Source organism: Carlito syrichta, unplaced genomic scaffold (assembly GCF_000164805.1).
Source record: "Carlito syrichta isolate Samal-C Ts95f unplaced genomic scaffold, Tarsius_syrichta-2.0.1 Scaffold287511, whole genome shotgun sequence".
NCBI lineage: Eukaryota > Metazoa > Chordata > Mammalia > Primates > Tarsiidae > Carlito > Carlito syrichta.
In genome coordinates this window covers 42,819-51,195 of record NW_007231607.1, presented here as the reverse complement: position 1 = coordinate 51,195, position 8,377 = coordinate 42,819, and the positions used below count along the sequence as shown (strand labels likewise).

Below are 8,377 nucleotides of genomic sequence, written 5' to 3'. Positions count from 1 at the left end.
TTTCCAACCCTAAGGGGTCAGACTCTGATAGCAAGCAAGCTAGGTGTTGGGAATGAGAGAAGGGCAGAATGGGGGAGAGAGAAGATTCCCAGCAAGCTGTCTTCTCCGTGGCATGCTTCTAGCCAGCATCAAGCCAGGAAGATTCAAAGCCAAATCAAGTTCAGAACTTAGATTACTATCTTGGACTAGGTTTTCTAAGTACTGCACAGAGACTACATTTAAAGTGTAAAATGTAAATTAAAGTGTAAATTAAAGATTAAACTTAAAGTGACTGTTGAACTGTCTTGTACTTTAGAGTGAGCAGAAAAGTCATGACACCTGTCAGAATTTTTATGCAGAGGCAAGAGGAAATCCCACCAGAAAATATGTTAAGGAGGTAGCAGAAAAGGCATTTTTTAAGTCATGTTTTAAAATGACATGAACTGCGCTCGTTCAACATGCGTTTTATCCGTGGATGCCTCTCTGACCCACAAGGCCACGTGAACTATAGGACAGAAGCTTTGTTTTATCACCACTGTGTGCCCAACACCCAGTGCAATGCCTGGCACGTAGTAAGAGTTTAGAAATGCCCTCTCCACAGATCACACTACCCGAAGAAATGATGAATGAGCCAAGAAGATCATCATATTTCCACCTAATGCCATGATAAGAGAGGTTATTGAACCTCTCGCATCATGTAAATAATTGGGGGATAATTTATATGCTTCCTTGTTTACAGATGCTGGCAACAACCTCTACAGGTATGCAAAATAGTTGGTTGAAGTTGCTTCCGGTTGATATATTTTTCCCAAATAGTATTTTGTTCTTTAAATTAATTTCAGGAGGACTCCAAATTAAATATTTGGTACTATCTCCTCTGATTTTTTTTTTTTTTTTTGGCAAAAACGAATTTTAATTTTTAATCTTTAGTTTGATTTAAACATTGCTTTTAGTATGATGCTGACACCAGCTGTGCAGAAAGGGCGCTGGAGAGATGTTCATAGCAGCACACACCTGCAGCTCTTCTTCGGTTCGTGAGGCTCCAGGGCAGCCAATATTGCTGCGTCAAATACATTCTTTAGGCCTTTCTGTGTGAGTGCAGCACACTCCACATACTTGACAGCCTTCAGGTCACGGGCCAGCTTTTCAGCAGTCTCTGGAGTAATAGGCTTCTGTTTGTTCTTGGCAAGTTTTTCAATAGTAGAAGGGTCATCTCTGAGATCAATTTGGGTCCCGACAAGCAAGAAAGGAGTCTTTGGACAGTGGTGAGTTATCTCAGGCACCCACTTTTCTTTCACATTTTCAAATGAGAATGGAGAGACCACTGAAAAACAGACTAGAAATACATCTGTTTGTGGATAACTCAGCGGTCATAACCTGTCATAATCCTCTTGCCCTGCAGTATCAAAAAGTCCAAGAGTATATAGCTCTCCACCAATCATAACTGTGACTGCATAGTTGTCAAAAACAGTCGGTACATATTCAGATGGAAATTTGTTTGTTGTATAGGATATCCGGAGGCATGTTTTACCAACAGCACCATCGCCCACAACCACACACTTAATTGTCTGCATTGCTGAAATAGTTTTTTATCCACCTTAAATATTTCAAATCTGATGTTGACCTCAGCTTCTCCACCGGGGCTTTGGCCTCCTCTGATATTTCTAAGGGTTATATTAGTCAGGTTCTCCTGAGAAACAGAACATATAGTTATCGGGAGACTTTAAGGAAATAATTCATGCAGTTGCAGGACCTGGCAAGTCTAAATCTGTATTGCAGGCTGACAGGCTGCAGACTCAGGCTGAGCAACAGTCTGGAAACTCCTTCCATCTTAAGGAGAATTTCTCCTTCTTCAGAAAACCTGTCTTTTTCTCATAAGGCCTTCAGTTGATCAGATGAGGCTCACCCATATTATGAAGGTTAACCTGCTTCACTGGAAGTCCATCCACTCATTTAAATGTTCATTGCAACTTAGAAAATGCCTTCAGAGCAACAGCTAGACCGGCATTTCACCAAACAACTGGGCACCGTAACCAAGTTGACACAAAATTAACCATCACCGGGGAAAGTATTAGCCTCATATTTAAGAATATATTACATCATGGAGAAAAATATGTCTTTCCTCCGCACTGCTTGACTAGGAGAAGTTAAGAAGCCTTCTCAGCATCATTGTCCCACGTGAGTTGGAGATTTTCTCCTTCTCTGTTTAACCAGGTCTTCTAGAAAGCATAGCCTGAGGCATAGATTTGAGATACTTACAACTGATATGGGAATGTTTGTCCAGGGCACTGATGACGAGGCAAAAGGGAAGTGAGGGGAGGAAAAACACAATGCTTTCGGGTGCAGTGGGTCCTCTCACTGGTTACCACTCCACAGAGTCAAGAGACAGCATGTTGATCAGAAGGATGGGGCCGGGCTCGGTGACTCAACCAGTAATCCCAGCACTTTGAGAGACTGAGGCGAGTGGGTTGCCTGAGCCTGCAGGTTCGAGACCAGCCCGGGCAACTTGGTGAGACCTCTCTACAATAAATAAATTTTAAAAATTAGCCAGGCATGGTAGCATGTGCCAGTAGTTCCGGCTACTTGGAAGGCTGAGGCAGAAGGATTGCCAGAGCCCAGCAGGTCGAGGCTGTGGTGGCCAGGAGCATGCCACTGCACTCTAGCCTGGGTGACAGAGTGAGACTCCAACTCAAAAAAACAAAACAAAAAAACACAGGATGGCTCAGCCAGTATACAGGGCTGAGAAAAGTGAGACTGGACCTCAGAGTCATGCATGGGAAAGATTAGAAGAGACGACTTCACTGGCTCACCACCGCCTTCATCAGTTCCCAAGTGGTCAAGATTTACTCCGCAAGGAGATAACCCATTTACACTTCCAGCTGCATCCCATGGCCCCTTGGTGGCCACTCAGGAAGCCGGGTTCCAAGGTCCCACACCCTTTGGCATAATGTCACATCCAAATTCACAAGTGACCTGACACAAATAAGTTGCCAACCGGGAGAGAAAGAAGAGTGCCTGTCAAGGGCGTCTGAGAAAGCTAAGCGTTGTGCCCCAATCCAGATATCCACTTTAGTGAAAGAGTAAAAGTAGTTGAAACACTAGAGTTGAATGCCAGTTCTATTTGTAAGTGCCAATTAGAAGAATTGGGGGTGAAGTTTCAATTCCTAGGGGTTCAAGGAAAGAGGGCTGGATTTAGATGAGTCAGAATTTAAATACAAGCTCTCCCCTTATCATCAGTGGCCCTGAATCCTTTGGTGTCTTTGTCTGTAAATTCAGAAAACTCCCGACCTCCAGGTTGGTGATGAGAAATATAGTAATGTTCATAGATTCATACAGTAATGCTTAAAAGTATAAGATTTCTTCATTTTCTTCCTTATTTTGTCAAACATTCTTCAACTGCTATAAAGGTAAAATATTCAGGGTGGGAGAGAGTTTAAAACCTGAATAACTCTCATGGTCGCCTTAAAATCTCGTGGATGTGTACATTTTAGGTAAAAGAGAATGGTGATATGGCTATGAAAGTGCTATAAGCTACTAGATATGAATTTTAAATAAAGTTTAATTTTAGAACAATTTTTTGAACATTTTTTAAACATATTTTTTATTTTAAAATTGTGGGGTACAGTTAAGAGTGAGGTATACAAATATGCAATCATTGAACATATTTTGAGACTTCATCACCCAACAAATATTTGTGAAGCATCTATGTGTCAGACATAGATTCTTAGGCAAAGTTTGGGTCATTTACACTGCTAGAGGTGGACATTTTTGAAACATTTTTGATGTTTCCATAGAGCATGATTTTGGTAATAGTGAATGGTTAAAACATATCCATTGGTCTCTTTGTAGCTCAGGCAACAGGCCTGGGGACATCTTTGTCAGGGGACCACATGACAACTGCTGTAACCAAAGTGGTGACTGGTGGGCCTATTCTTGTTTCAGCCATTCTGTGTTAGTGCCGGCCGGTCCCACTGATTTCTCTTCCTGAAAAAGAAAAAAAAAATCCTTTCCCTCAGGCATCCTTCCATTCCCTCTCTCCACCATCACCCTGGTCTCATTAGACACTCCCCACGCCATCGCAGCACTCATCACACTGGAAGACACTTGCTGATTTTCTGCTCTGTGTTTCCACTTTGGGCAAAGGGCTCCTTGCAACTGAAACCAGCTTACTCACCTTGCTAATTCCAGGGTCTAGCACGGTGCTTGGCATGTAGCCGGCATTTCGTGGAGTCAGGGAAGGAGTGAATAAGGAAAGAACAACAGAGAGAGGAAACCAAACCACTTAACAAATACATAATCCATATACATAAATGTGTAAACATGTTACTATATAAATACATACATAACTGGGCTGATGCTTGAGAATAGATATTCTATATATTGATATTAGGAATATATAGACCACTAATTTTGATCAAGTAATTCTGCAAAATTGTTTTGGTTTTGATCTTATAGTTCCCACATCTTAATTCGTTGGGCAAAGAACCATAATTTTTTGGTCTTGTTTGGAGAACTTGAAATACAGACAGGGAAGGCTATTCCATTCAATTTCTTTATTAGTCGCAATGAATACATACATGGACAGAAACCCAGTTCAAAATGAGTTAATGGGCCTTATTGGTTCTGGTACTTGCCAGTCCAGGGAGTATATCACCTGCAAGAAAAGCTGGACCAGGATCTCTCTCCACACCTCAGCTCTGTTTTCCTCTAGGTTGGCTTTATTCAGATTCAGACTTATGTCATTGATACTTCTGGAAGCAGCGAGCAAAAGAGAGGTTTTTCAACAGCTGCAACAAAAGTCTCAGAACTGAGTCCCAGTGGTCTGTGGGGATGACCAGAGAGATGGGTCATGGCTCAACCCCAGAGTTTGGGGCACCATCAGACCCTCCAGAGCAACCTGACTGAGAACTACAGAGGTACAGCTCTTCAAAGAGGCACATCTGAGAGTCTGTCATCTGAGGAGGAAATGGCCACTGGACGGCAGAACAGCATGTGATGAAAGCAACATGGAGATAGATCCAAGAGCGGCATTGATGGCTCCCTGAGAGACAGACGTTCAAAGCGCTTGAGGTAGTGGATACAGAAAACAGGTGTCCAGCCTAAGTTTGGGCAGTAGCCGTGAGACTAGAAGGCAGGGATGGAGCCGAAGGATAACCGGGAGGGACCTGGAAGAGCCAGACCAGTAATCAGGAGGGAAGTAGGACAGAGGGGGAGGCAAGCAAGATGGCCAAGTGACAGTCACCCGGGACAGGTGACATGGAGCCCAGGTTTCAAATGAATTCACGCCTGTAATCCCAGCACTTTGGGAGGCAGAAGCAAGAGGATTGCCTGAGCCCACGGGTTCGAAACCAGTCTGGGCAACATGGTGAGACCTTGTCTCTACAACAAATCAAAAAAAAAATGTAGCTGGGCATGGTGGCGCATGCTTGCAGTTCCAGCTACTTGGAAGGCTGAGGTGGAAGGATCACCTGAACCCAGCAGGTAGAGGCTGCGGTGACCATGAGCGAGCCCCTGCACTCCAGCCTGGGCAACAGAGTAAGACTCTGACTCAAATTTTAAAAAGTGTCCTTAATGCATGAAGTCCTACCCTAAGAGCCGGTTTGTTTCATCTCACTTTGTTAAAATCTTGGAATCACATTCCCTAGTTTAAGGAACCTTTCTTATTTATTCTCTGTGTTAATTCTAAAAGAGCCTGGTCTTTAGAATTTGGCTTTTAACAAAAAGTCTGATTATTATTATTGTTGTTATTATTAAATCTCCTGATCGGGTAGAAAGAACATAGAACGTGCAGTCCAACAGATTTTGTCAAAGCCCTTCTCTGCCTTGACAGCCGTGTGACCTTGAGCAAGTCCCTTCCCTCCCTAAGCCTCAGGAAGCTCGTAACACATCAGCCGAGTACCTGGGATACGGCAAGTAGTCAATTCATATTAGCAGCTGTTGCTGTTATTTATGGCTCTGTGAAGTTTTATAGGTCTAAAAAAAGCCCCGTAATGAGCTCTCCCTAGTAAGATCATAATTAAATCCAGCAAGACAGGCCCCTGATGTGTCTGCAGCATGTGGAATTTTTCATTATGGAGCAAACACGTCCCTTCTCTGAGAAGTAACAATAAACCAGGGCTTTTTTTTTTCTTTGCAACATTAGGCTCTGTTCAAGATTCCCAGAGGAGAGCAGTACTTAGAGAATTCATTTTTAATCAGCTGAGCTGCAAAGGAAAAGGTTCTGTCTAATCAAAATATAGTATAGCAGGCATGAGAGCAGAAGCAGAGGGGAAGGGAGTCTTGCTGGATTTGAAGGTGAGCTGTGCCCTGCGCTCTTTAGGGAAGAGTCAGTGGCTTTCTGGTTCCCACACTACGTAGGTCCAACTTCTACCCAACGAGCTTGCACTGCATTCAGAATTCCTCCATTTGGCGATTCATCTTCCAGCATTATTGACTACCAGGCTCTGGGCTGGGCTCCAGGGGCACAGAGTATAATAAGACCCACCTCTTGCCCTAAGTAGCTTATAATCTACAGCCGGGGTTCACAGACTGTCTCAGTGAAAGACCAGATAGTAAATGCTATAGACTTCACAGGCCACATCGGTAGGTCCTTGAATCAAGTTCTTTTATTCAGTGCCATCTCCTTATAATGTTGATAAGAAAACAAAATCAATTCCCAGCAGTGGCTATTGTCTGTATGGAGTTTGCCATGTTCTCCTCAAGTCTGCGTGGATTTTCTGAGTATTCCAGTTTCCTCCCACATCCCAAAAATGTGCACATTGGGTGAACTGGCGTGTCGACATGATTCCAGTCGGAGGGAGTGTGGTTGTGTGTGAGTGCACCTTGTGATGGAATGACGTCCTGTCTATAGTGGGTGGCCTGCCTGGCACCCTGAGCTGCCAGGATAGGCTCCGGCCACCCAGGACTCTGAGATGGAATAATCATGATGAGAAATGAATTCAAATTCATTCATTCTAGCAATTGGATAGAAATTATTATAAAATAGAAGCTTGTAAAGTCTACAATAATCACACAAATGCACAACAGTGAATGATGAGGTAAGAAAGCATTCAGAATACCACCTAACTTCAGTCAGAATGGCCATCATCAATAACTCAAAAAAATAACAGATGCTGGAGAGGATGTGGCGAAAAGGGAACACTTCTACACAGTTGGTGGGAGTGCAAACTAGTACATCCTCTGTGGAAATCAGTGTGGCGATTCCTAAAAGATCTCAAAATCAACCTTCCTTATGACCCCGCAATCCCCCTACTGGAAATATACCCAGAAGAACTCAAATCACTCTATGAAAAAGATACCTGTACATATATGTTTATCGCAGCATTGTCCGCAATAGCAAGAACATGGAACCAACCATGCTGCCCATCAAAAGAAGACTGGATTTTTTAAAATGTGGTATCTATACACAATGGAATATTACGCAGCCATAAAGAAGAACAAAATCATGAACTTTGCAGCAACCTGGATGGAATTAGAGTTTATAATACTGAGTGATCTCTCACAGAAACAAAGAACTGAGTATCACATGTTCTCACTCATAAGTGGACCTTGAACAACTATAAGAAAAGGATTGACAGTAGCAGGAAACTGTGGGGGGGTGTGGGAAGATGGGATTGACAATAGTCAATATCTGCCAGGGGTAGGGGGGCACACCTCATCAACAAGGGTATCTGCACAATGAATATTTGTATACCTCACCCTAAATTGTACCACAATTTTAAAATAAAAATTAAAAGAGGAAAAAAAATTTAAAAAGAAAGCATTCAGAGGGCTCATGTATTTGTGATTGTTTTTGAATTGCTGGGTGGTAGGAAGTGTATCTTATAATTTTCTATTTGCAAGCATTTTTTCCTTGATTTAACCCACCACCACTATGACCACCAGTTCAAACTGATTTACCAAAGATTGCATACATAATCTTTATTTGTTCTTATTAATCTTTTAAAAATATAGCCAGGCGCAGTGGTTTACACCTGTAATCCCAGCACTTTGGGAGGCTGAGGTGAGACGACTGATTGAGCCCAGTAGTTTGAGATCAGCCTAGGCAACAAAGCAAGACCTCATCTCCACAAAAAAATTTAAAAATCACCTGGAAGTGGTGGCACACACCTGTAGTCCCAGCTACTTGGGAGGCTGAAGCAGAAGGATTGCCTGAGCCCTGGAGATCAAGGCTGCAATGAGCTGTGATCATGCCACTGCACTTCAGCCTGGGTAACAGAGGGAGAAACTAACTCAAAAAATAAAAACAAAATATTTCTTAAGTGTGTATATATTTCACATTTATTTCAAGGTTTAGCCTTAGTGTTTGGGGTCTTTATTTAGTGGTTTGGTGACGTTTTGGTGGTCAGAAATATGTTGTAGTAACTTAACTCTTTCTTTTTTTTTTTTTTTTTTTTTT

The 8,377-nt window shown here is 42.6% G+C and overlaps 1 pseudogene across 1 annotated transcript in view; it reads right to left on the bottom strand.

Annotated features, from left to right (window-relative positions):
- Positions 1 to 872: 872 nt before the first annotated feature.
- LOC103254802 overlaps positions 873 to 8,377 on the bottom strand; it is an 18,598-nt pseudogene continuing 11,093 nt past the window's right edge. The window contains exons 2-3 of the transcript XR_503982.2: positions 4,900 to 4,901; positions 873 to 1,629 (exon numbers count right to left, since the gene is read on the bottom strand). The product of XR_503982.2 is annotated as a cell division control protein 42 homolog pseudogene (transcript). The remainder of the gene's footprint in view (positions 1,630 to 4,899; positions 4,902 to 8,377) is intronic.